The 12000-nt window shown below is 35.8% G+C and overlaps 1 protein-coding gene across 4 annotated transcripts in view; it reads left to right on the top strand.

The window, feature by feature from the left end:
- Window positions 1-12000, top strand: part of MACO1 (macoilin 1) — a 63458-nt gene that overhangs the window by 10683 nt on the left and 40775 nt on the right. For 2 of the 4 annotated variants that reach the window (XM_036255990.1, XM_036255992.1), the window contains exons 1-3: window positions 3797-3937; window positions 6384-6525; window positions 7944-8070. The exons of 1 other annotated variant lie outside the window; for it this stretch is intronic. The gene's annotated coding sequence lies outside the window, so the exon portion shown is untranslated. Of the gene's footprint in view, window positions 1-3795; window positions 3938-4721; window positions 4783-6383; window positions 6526-7943; window positions 8071-12000 lie in introns of those variants that run through there. One more of the 4 variants, XM_036255991.1, reaches the window with a different exon arrangement.

Raw genomic sequence — 12000 nt, 5'->3', positions numbered from 1 at the left:
AAGTTGCAAATATGATATAAATGAAGTTGTGGTTAGGTATTGAAGATGTAAAGCATGATACTTAATTCACTTATGAAATACAACATTAATACAGTTTTTTTAGGGCCCGTGGGTTGTCTTCTTTCTCCTGATGTGCTTCTTAACCTCTCTCCATCCCAAACCCTATAGAGTTCACACTGTTGAAAGTGTTTTTGAAACAGAAATTCTAAAATTCTAAACTTACCAGTTTCATTAGGTTACAGTACCTATCCTTGATATCTCTGTAGTATGCATAATCTTTTATAAAAGTACTATATCACACCAAAACCTTTAAAAACCTTTTTTAGTGATTTCCATTCTAGGTTTATTTTTCCTTTTATTTTAAAAAAATTTAAGTTTATTTTTTCCTTTCGAATTGGGTGTATTTCACGCTGATAGATTTGTCATTGCAGTGGCTGTCTGTGTGTGTGTAAGTGTGTGTAAGTAATTGACCCTAGATAGGTTCTCTTTGCAGTCTGCCAGAGGCTTAGAATAGAAAAGAGAAATATAGAATAGCGTAGGTCTTCTTAGGCTTCCTCCCTTTTCTGGATTTTACACAAGGATGTGGTTGTAGAGTGTAGCACTAGTTTTAGTCCATTTTATCTTGAGGCTCATGCACAACTTTCTGTAGTCCACCATTTTACCATATTACAAATTAAGACAGAAAATGTAACACCATTCCTATTTTATATAAAATAACCATAATAAATCCATGAGAAGAGTGATGTGGTTTTATATTTTTGCAGATTTCTTTAATGTCAGGTTTAAATAGAAGACACTTTGAGAACCCCTACTTTAGCCCGGGCCAGTTTGGTTCAGCGGTTAGAACGTTGACCTGCGGTCCAGAAAGACTCAGGTTCAGTTCCCACTAAGGGCATGTACCTCGGTTGCAGTTTGTCCCCGGCCCTGGTTGGGTCATGCGGGTGGCAACCACTCAATGTGTCCCTTTCACGTCAATGTTTCTCTCTCTCTCTCTCTCTCTCTCTCTCTCTCTTTCTCTCTCTCTCCCTCTCTCTCCCACCCTCGCACTCTATCTGAACAAAAAATAGAAAAATGTCCTTGGGTGAGGATAAAAAAATAATAATAAGAAAAAAAAACCCCACTGTAGTCAGAGCCAATGGCAGGCAGACCAACTGGAGTGATAGTTGGGCACCCAGAACAAGGCTGGTTAGATTCATTTCTTCCTAAAGAACAGTCAAAACAGATTGGGAACAGGTGCTTGGTAATCCTCCAGGTGGAAAGTGTATTTATCATCTTTGCTGATGTTGCTTTTGTTAGGCACCCTTCCCAGTCACCTATGCATCTCTCCCTCTACCTTCATTTTAAGTGTACTTTGATAAAAGCCCCACTATTAGTCCTAAACATTCTTCTTGTGCATTGCAGATCATTTATTCAACAAATATTTGTTAAGCTCCTGCAGTGTGCAAGGTGCTGGGCTGGGTCTGAGGATAAAGCAAGGAACAAAATGGGCAGCTCCTTTGTTCCTGTGGACTTTATTTTTAAACAGTTAATTACACAGAATATTATTTAATTATAATTTTGACTAAATATTCTTATGGCACAGCATGCTATGTGAGCATATATCGGTGTTTTTACTTTGGGGTCAGGGAGGGCTTTGTTGAGGAAGTGATGTTTATGCTGTGTGCTGAAGGATGAGTAGTAATGGAAGTGTTACCTCATGTAGTTTAAATTGCACTTAGGTGGGGATTTTGTCTGTGACTTAGAAAGAGATGTAGAAAAGTGGAAGAATTAACCCTGAACAATTTTGAATGTTCCTAGTTGAGGGAAGTAACAGCTAACAGTTTGGAAACAAGTATGATTATCTGAGTAGATCATTGTGGAATTCAGTTGGATTTCCATGACGATGAGAAGTTTATACTACAGAGCAGTACTTTTCAAATTTTATTTATTTATTTTAATTTTATTTATTGTTTTTAGAGAGAGGGAGGAAGGGAGGGAGGGAGAGAGAGAGAGAGGGAGACAGACATTGATTTGTTATTCCACTTATTTATGCATTCATTAGTTGCTTCTTATATGTGCCCTGGGACTGGGGATTGAGCCTTCAATCTTGGTGTATCAGGACAACACTATAACTAACTGAGCTACCTGGCCAGGGCCTCAAATTTTAATGTATGCACAAATGGCCTAGGGAATCTGGTTAAAATAAAGGCTTAGATTAAATAGACCTGAGGTGGGCCCTGAAACACTGCTTTTCTTAAATGCTCATACATGATGCTGATGCTGCTGTGCCATGGACCACACTTTTAGTAGACTATCATTACACATAATAAGATATAAGCAGGAATACCAGCTGGATAAGAGGCTGGATGAATATTCTAGAGGTGATGTCCAATAGGGAGAGGTATTTGATGACAGAAGACAAAGCACTTCGGCGCAAGAAGTATCATGCTACCTACAGAAAGCTAAAAGTGATTCACAGTTACAGTTACAGAGAGGACAGGAAAGCTAGGGATTGAGATAGATGGCCACCAGCACAGCCAGTTAAATATTCCACAGTCATTTCTGTGGTGAAGACCAAGTGAACTAAATGATCATTAGTCTGCCTAGGGAAAAGGTCAGGTACTGAGGATTGATGACCACCCTGTGGTAATTATGTGGACTCCAGAAAATTATCTAAGTGACAAGTAGCTAAAGATACCAGAGAGGAAGGTGCACTTTACTTGTAAAAGAAGGACGTTCAATACTACTTTTCATTATTCATAGATGATTAATCCATAGATGGAGGGTACTGCTAAATAGATTCAGGTAAAAATAAAAATAAAGGTTGTAAATGGCAAAGGTAGGAATAGAATGGAGAAAAAGGGAATCTGATAGTTAATATCCACTTAGAAAGAATCACCACCATTAAGCCTATTAATTGAACAAGTCTCTTTTTTATTTTACTGGCACCCAAATAAAAGCTTATAAGACCATCAAAAAACATTACTGGTCTGACCTTATTTCATGTATTATGGAAAATATCTTTTTGTTACAGTTATGTTTTTAAGTTTTTTTCAAGATGCTTTATAATTCTTAGTAAATTTATTTGGATAAGAGAATTAAAGTAACATCAAGTTAGCATGCCATATTATAAACTGTATGTGTAAAATATTTTATATTTAATCATATTTTCTTCATGGTTTAAAATAAGTATTTCGGAATGCTGTAATAACTTAAAACCCTGTCTACTTTAGAATGTCATTTCTTTGGATTTGGCAAAATCGTATGACCTTCAGTACATTTAAAGAAAGGAATTAGTTAGGGTTTCTATAGTGATGAGCAGTCATTTTACAGTGATGAGCAGTCATAACCATTTTAGGTTACAGTTGTCCCTCACCACTTCACGCTTCGACTTTCGTGGCTTCACTCTATTGCAGTTTTTTCAAATATTTTCATTATAAAGTTGATCGAGACAGTGACAATGATACAGCGTGTGCTTGGTTGTCTGAGTCAGTTGTACACCCCTGTATTACAATAAAAATTAAAATTACTGTACGCATGGACTGTAGGCTTATGTATTCAAGCACCCCAGGAATCCTTTAACGCCAGGTGCAACCGCTAGAGTCTGGAACGAATTAACCACAATAAACGAGGGATGATTGTGCTTGTCTTTTAACTTTTGTACATCAACCTATAGAAGGATAATAGATATAATTTACTGATAAAGAGGGCCAAGAGAATACTGAATCAGGCAACTGTCCTAAACTTTTTAAAGCCCTGTAAGACTGAATTAATAGAATTCAAGACTCGTCCTAGAGTAAAATCAACTTTGTTAATTAGATTGCCTCTTGATTTTTAGACACAGGCCCACCTAAAAGGGGAGGCTGAGGAAAGCTGAGGGTACGGCATATGTTTGTAAAAAATCAAGTTTCCTTCTAAACTGTGACTCAGTAAGAATTGGGTGTCAAGGACATCAAAGGTATGCAAGTTGTTGTTTGAAAAGAAATGAAATATGTTAAAGGAAATCCCCTTGAAGTTACAGAATTGGAAGTGTAGTCACTGTAACAAAGATGATCGTTTTTGTATTGCCTTAGGTTTAAATGATAGAGTAATTTAAAAAATGTTCAGCAGGCTGCCATTCTATGGATAATGCTATTTAAATAGTGACGTGGAATATTGCGGGTTAGACTGGGATCCTGCCATGCCTTGGGAGCTTTTAGGGCAGAGAACAGTTGGTAGTACTCTACCTTTTCCACCTGGGGAATGGTATAACTAGAGACATGATGAAGTACAGCTACATTCCAGAGACAGCCCCATGGAAAAAAGGATTCATCAGAGAAGTAACTACATTTCCATGCTGTTTCTTAGAAACGTGGATGAGGGACTATTGTTTCTTCTTTAAAACCTAGAAACAAGGAAAAAAATCCTTTCAGTTTTAAAGCCAAGTAGCTTGGCAATCTAGTTGCAAACTATATTTGTGTTCCTGAAATGCCTGCATGACTCAGTTGTTCCTTCTAACAAAATATGCCTTTCTCTCCACTGGACCAGTGATGGGATTTAATGAGTAAAAATGAGAGGACCCTGTATGGTTTGCCTTGGGTTCCTCTATTCTAGAGTAAACTTCTCAAACTTATTATCAAGCCTAAAGAGTTCTACCAATAATTAGTATTACAAATTGACCTAGTTGCAAATTATGTATATCATTATGATACCATATCATTGAGGGTTATATGTGTCTGTTCTTGACATCTTTTCCTGTGTAGCGTCAGATGGCACAGAAAGAGTCATCAATGCTGGATCCTGTTTTTGTTGTTTCCTCCCTAGGTATATAAGTGTTTTTGTACCTTTACTTTATTTCAAAATTATTTATTAAAGGTCTTGATTTTTTGTTACTGGTATATATTCAGACAGCCAATTTAATCACATCATTATTGGAATATTTGTATTATGAAACAGCATGTAAATCTAGCCCAAGTCAGAGTGAATTTTATTTCCAGTTCTTATATTTTTGAAAACCTTTGTTTTTTACTCCTCACCCAAACATATGTTTTTATTCATTTTTAGAGAGAGGATGGGGGAGGGAGAGAAAGAAAAACATTGATGTGAGAGAAACATCAATCGGTTGCCTCCCCTACACACCCTGACCAGGCATTGAACCTGAAACCTAGGTGTGTGCCCTGACCTGGAATCGAACCTGCACCCTTTTGGTATAAGACATTCCAAACAACTGAGCCACATGGCCAGGGCTAGAAAACCCTTTTTTTAAATCCTCACCTGAGGATATTTTCCATTTATTTTCAGATAGAGTGGGAAGGGGGAGAAGGGGAGAGAGAGACAGACAGACAGACAAACAGACATGGATTGGTTGCCGGGACCGAACCACAACCAAGGCATGTGCCCTTGACTGGAATTGAACCTGAGACTCTCTGGTCTGTGGGCCTACGCTCTAACCACTGAGTGTTACTGGCCAGGGCTAGAAAACTTTTTAAAAAAAATACCTAAATGTAACCTTTTTTAGAATCGGGTTAAAGACATAGAATAAGGGGCTTAATACTGAATGGAATCTGAAAGTTTCTATTGTCTATTATACTGGAAGTTAATGAACTGGAAGAATGGACTTTTAGATTACCTAAAAAATAAATTTTTAATCCATTTCCTTACCTTGTTTTAAGCTCTGCCATGGTTAGATATATGTTCTGACGGGCTTGTCAAAGTGTATTTGTATTTAACATAAGTCCAGAGGAAACTAGGAGCACACATTTACAGAGCAAGACTGAGATGCGTTAGGGTTTTTTTCTTTAATGTATTTTTTGTGTGCCCCCACAGCCCTTAGTGTTGGCATCTGCTCCCTTAGTTGGTTTCTGGCTATTTTGGGAAGTCATTTGTTTTTAATTTGGTTAATGTAGATGAAAACTACATAGAGAGGCCAGAGGAGAAAGGGAGAAAAAGACATTCTTCAAGCATGTAGGGATATACATCAAGAATTTCAAAGACTTCAAACAGCTGTAGAGAGGTAGAGAAACAGCAAATTTGAAGCCTTTCAACCATGACATTTTCTTCTAATGAAGAACAGTTTGAAAGCTGTAATTTTCAGAGTGTTGCAGTATTTAAAGTCAGACACTTAGAGCATTTTAAAATAGTGGTGAGATTTAATGCCCCCCCCCCCATCTTAAGTGGAATTAAGCATATTTGGTCATTGTCTTATTTTGATAGTTGTGAGTCCCAGAATGAACACCAGAGCTTTGAAAATTTAGATGGGCCACAGCAAAATTTAGATGGACAAAAGCATCTTTTTTTGTCCTTTATCTCTATTGTTTTCATGGTATATGAAGATATTTTTTGTCTCTTTTAAGCAAAACAATGCATTTTTCTCTTTCTAGTTCACAAATGATCATGAATTAATTCTTCATTTTTATATTTTGCAGTACATTTTTATACCTGAAATTTCTGGTAGTGTGGGCACTTGTCCTCCTGGCAGATTTTGTCCTGGAGTTCAGATTTGAATACCTGTGGCCATTTTGGCTTTTCATCAGAAGCGTCTATGATTCCTTCAGATACCAGGGACTGGTATGTTTATTAATACATGTTTTTCAAGTATAATGAATTTAATAACCCTTCTAAGAAAATCTTCAATAGCTAATAATAAAACTGTTTAAAGTAGATTTATTAGTAATACTTAGGTGACTGTATTGAACTAGCCTCTAAGGCTATTTTGTCTAAACCCATTGATCAAATCATAATCCCTCCTCCTCTATCATTACAGTGAAAAGAAGAGGAGGAAGGGAGGACTTCGGGAGGGAGACAGAGTAGTGGAGGAAGAATAGTTGCTCAGTTCTACTCTGGAGCCCCTATCACTGTGTTCGTGATTGGCTTAGAGTTAAAGTGTTCCCCAACCTTTTTGGTTTCAGAACCTGTTTACATTCTTAAAAATTATTGAGGACTCCAAAGAGCTTTTATTTATGGGGGTTACATCTCCATATTTACTATATTAGAAATTAAAACAAAAACTTAAATATTTATTAGTTCACATAAAAAATAAAACAAGAACAAACTCATTACCTGTTAATACAAATTACATTTTTTTAAATGAAAAATAAATATATTTTTCAAAACAGAATAAATAGAAGATTGACTATAGTTTTACAAATTTATATAATGTCTGGCTTAATGGAAGACAGCTGGCTTTTCATATTTGCTTCTGAACTCAGTCGGTTGCAGTATCACATATCATGTAGCTTCTGGAACATGCCACTATATTTCTGAGTGAATGAATGTAGAAAAGGCAGATAACATCTTAGTATTATTATGAACATAGTTTTGACCTGGAAGACCTGCTGAAAGGATCTCTAAGACCCCCAGGGATCCCCAGACCATATGTTGAGAACTACTGGTTTAAAGCAAGGGCACAGGCCTTGTAGTTCTGTTGTGTTCCATAGCCACATCTTAAACTTGTAACTCTTCTACCTGGGCCTGGTGCTTTGGTCAGAGCAAAGCCATGCCTAGAAAAGATGATTTTGAGTTCATGTCCCATTGGTAATAGGTAGAGGTGTGTCCCGAGGAAAGCTGCATTGTTAAAATCATTAAATATGCAGCATAATTCTTATCACTAGTATGGGTCATATGTGCTCCAGCAGCCTACCCTTTAAGAATGAGGCTTTTTAGGAATGTATTGAAATGTGTTAAAATTCTAGTTCTTTTAGGTAACCCACCTGTGGAGCCCAAGTAAACTCACTGTGAACCAAACTCAATTTGTTCTAGTTCAGTTCTTCATGATTTGAGGCCATAAACAGGATCACTCTTTAATATTAAGTTAACCACTACTTTTTATATAGTTGATTTTAAATGTTTAAAATTTCCTGTTATAACTTGCTTTGTAATTATTACATGGCAGTTTCAGAGAATTTGTCCAGCATGTTTTTAATAATCTTTTTGTAAATAACAAGTTCTAAGATGTATTTTTTATTTTGTTTTGTTTTTCCCTTTAGGCCTTCTCAGTGTTTTTTGTTTGTGTAGCATTCACGTCAAATATTATATGTCTGCTGTTCATCCCCATACAATGGCTTTTTTTTGCTGCTAGCACATATGTATGGGTTCAGTACGTATGGCACACAGGTAAGTCTTAATGGTTTCTTAGATAGAAATCTTAGATTCAAACTTTTTAAATGTGGTGATTAATCTTTGAATAAATTATTTAGAGTTCAATTTAATACGGACTTTTTGTTGTTAATCCTCACCTGAGGATACTTTTTCCATTGATTTTTAGAGGGGGGAGAAGGGGAGGGTGAGAGAGAGAGAGAGAGAAAAACATCAATTGGTTGCCTCCCACATGCGTCCCAAACAAATCAGGGGTCGAACCTGCAATCCAGGTATGTGCCCCTTGACTGGGAATCGAACTTGTGACCCTTCGGTGTGCAAGCCGATGTTCTAACCACTGAGTCACACCAGCCAGGGCTAGTGGAGACATTTTAAAGTTGTCTTTTCCTAATAGATTATAATATACCTTTATATTTTTAAAATCTTTTTTTATTATTGAATCAAAAGTTTAAGCCTTTATGATTTGATATCTCCATTGTTACTGCTCTCATCATTTTTTTTCAAAGTTGAAGTGATTTCTATTTAGGTAGACTTGAAAACAGCCATGTGCCAACTAGGAAAAATGTTCTGGGTGTTTCAGCATTGAAAGGAAGTCAGAGGTTATTTAGTTGAAGCCTTATATGGTACAAGAATCCCCACAGCATCCCTTGCACATGGTATTTAATCTCTTATTGAAAACCTACAGTGACAAGGAACTTACTACTGTTGTTTTTGGGCAGTTGTAATAGAAAGTTCTTTTTCATACTGAGCCAGAATTTTCTTCCTTACACTTTTGACCCAGTAGGTCTTGCCTATTTTGGGGCTTGCTTATCTGCTAGAGGATATATAAAAAGGCTTTCCCCAGAAAAAAATATACGGGAATATATAAAACTTTACCTTAAAATTTCAGAGGGCCTACAGGTCATCCCCTCAAGGCCAAACATTGGACCTCGCTGGATTAGAGCCACATTAATATTTCTTTAGAGAATTAAAGACACTGTCATACCCTCTCAAGTCTTCTTTTCTGTAGGCAAAACATCTCTGGTTTCATCAGCTTTTCCTTGTGTGTTATTTTAAACACTTCACCATCCTGATCTCCCTAGTTCTTAGTGGTTTTTTTAACCGGAATTTACTATTTCAGGTATATTCTGACTTGAGTGAAGTTACACAGTCACCTCCCTTCTTCTTAGAGCTATACCTCTATTTCAGACTAAGATGAAATGAGATGTTTTGACAACTCCACTCCACTGTGAAAGCCTGAACTGAACATCAGATGCATGGGGATGTGAGGACTGGCTCTCAGATCATTTAACTTGTCTGCAAAGCTACATGAAATTAGATTCTTAGGCCCAGCTGCAACCTGTAGGATTTTGATCACTTAGGGAACACCAACTAGTAGAAGCTCTCTGGAGCAACATTCATTCTCTTCTCAAAGGTGCTAAGAGGATGGTGTTGGCCCATGTAGAAGACACAATTCAAATCTGTTATTTAAAGTATCGACTGTGAGCATGGTTTTCTCCATCTTTACCAGTCTTTCACATGTGTCTTGATTTATAAGCTAGCATGGCGGTTTCTTAGTGTGCTTTCCTCAAATTAAAGAGAGTTTTTTTTTTTTTGCACACCAGTTTTTACTTGTATTTCCTAGTCTTGGGCTGCGGTTTGGAGTGAGTTACCATTTACAATTATCATTCTTTCTAGGTCTCAGTTTCTTCTTTGTCATGTGAAAGTGGAGTAATCTAGATAATGTTTAAGGGAGGCTTCCAGCTCAGATAATCTGTGACTCTGATGAACTATAATGATTTCCTAAATTACTTTAATAATGTTTCAGTAGTTGAGAAAAAACTACTTATGTAACTATTAATAGGATCTATTGGGAACAAGTTCAGTGGGTGACCCACAGGGCAGCAATGAAGCTAATGTCATAAATGATGCCAGCCTCTCTTTAGCCCTAAGCTCAGAAATGTATGTTGGAATAGCCAAGCTGTGAAGTATTTTTAAATTAGGAATGATTAGTGCTCAAACAAACAAACTTTGTATTCTTATTGGGCCTGACAAATGTGAGTGCAATTTATATAACTCGGGATTAATTTTTCTTCCCGTTGTTAAATTTTAAAGTTCTTTATTAAGAATATTAAGAGTGGCTGATGAAATTATATATTGCCGCAAAAGAATGATAATATTATAAACTTTTTTTCTTGCTGTTAAGAGGGAAAAAATAAGATATAAAACTGTATGTACAACATGACTATTATACTTGTTCAAAAATATTTTCAACATAGTTTTATTTTATTGATAGATTTAGAAATACAGGTATTTTGCCCAAATTTTTTATTTATTTTTCTGGTAATGTGCTTATTATGTTTGTGATAACTTTAGAAATTAATATAGGGAGTAGGGAATATAAATTTTTAAAAGTGCATTTTGAAATGAATTTGACGATGCATTATCCTAAAGGTTGCTGTTTGCCTTCCTACATTGTAAAAATACCTTTTTTTTGTATATTGAATCTATAAGAATGATTGAGCCTATTAGCTACCTTCACAGAGCTTGGAATGTTTTCCTTCTTTATGGACTAGATTTAAGGAGACTTAGGTTTATTCTCCTTAGAAGCAGACTCCATATTATCTCTTTAAACCTGGACCCAATTTATATAAACTCTGAGCTTCACTTTACTCTTCAGTAAAATAAGGAAGTTGGACTAAATGATCTTCTTTCTAGTTCTAAAATTCTATGATTTTTGTTTGTTTGTTTCATCCCAAAAACCCTTAGCAAAAAGCCCTTTAGTCCTTTACGTCACTGATTTTTCCCTCCTAATCTCTCTTTTGTAACTTACTTACTTTATACGGTCTCAAAGGAGCTCTTTCTACAGTTATTGGACCTCATGCCTATATAGTCCATGTTTATAAAATACCCCGTTATTAGTCATATCCTGACAAAGATGGACCTAGCTTACAGATTTGATTCAAAACCAATTAAAATTATTCCTTTTTTGCATCTTATTTATTCTGTTGCAAGCTGCTTTTTTCTCCCTTGGAAACTGTTTTTAATTACAAAAGGAATATGAGCTTATAGTTAAGAAAAAAATTTTTGAGTAGTACTTAAATATCAGAAACATTTCTTTGTGCTGTAATTCAGTCTTAATTTTTTACATATCATATCATTGCATATTAGTACAGATCTTCATTCTTTTGAAAACTGCATCATGTTTTATTATATAGATCAACCAAAATTAAATAGTTCCCTATTGATAGACATTTAAGTTAATTCTATATTTTTACTATTACCAATAATAATGCAGTGTATATTCTTATACATTTATTTCAGGGCCCTTTTATATTTCTGTAGGGTAGATTTCTGGAATTGGAATTTCTAGGTCAAAGATAGAAGTATTTTCAATGTAATTATACTGCCAAATAGCCTTCTAAAATGTTTGCCTCAGTTTATATTATTGCCAGGTATGAGAATGAATCCTTTCCTATACCTTCCCTATATTGTTACATATCTTTTAAATTTGTGCTTATCTGATAGATTAAAAGAATGGAATCTTTTTTTAAAAAAGTATTTTTTCTTTATTGATTTTAGAGAGAGAGAGATAGAAACATTGATGAGAAAGAACATCAACTGGCTGCCTCATGCATGCCCCCCCTGGGGATTGGGCCCACAACCTGGGCATATACCCTGACCGGGAATCGAACTGGTGACCTCCTGGTGCATGAGTTGATGCTCAACCAGTAAGCCACACTGGCCAGGCTGGAATCTCATTTTTAAAGTTTGCATCTTCATAATCAGTAGTGAAGTGGAGCATCTTTTTATGTATTTTTAGTCATCAATGTATTTTCTTTTATGACTTGCATTTATTGCCTTTCTGTTGATTTATAGGAGCTCTTTGTATGCTAAGGCTATAACTCCTTTGTTTTACATATATTGTAAATATTTTCTGCCAGCATGTTTGTCTTCTATTTCTTTTTT

This window comes from Molossus molossus, unplaced genomic scaffold, assembly GCF_014108415.1.
Source record: "Molossus molossus isolate mMolMol1 unplaced genomic scaffold, mMolMol1.p scaffold_m16_p_12, whole genome shotgun sequence".
Classification (NCBI taxonomy): domain Eukaryota; kingdom Metazoa; phylum Chordata; class Mammalia; order Chiroptera; family Molossidae; genus Molossus; species Molossus molossus.
This window is presented reverse-complemented; position numbering and strand designations above follow the sequence as displayed.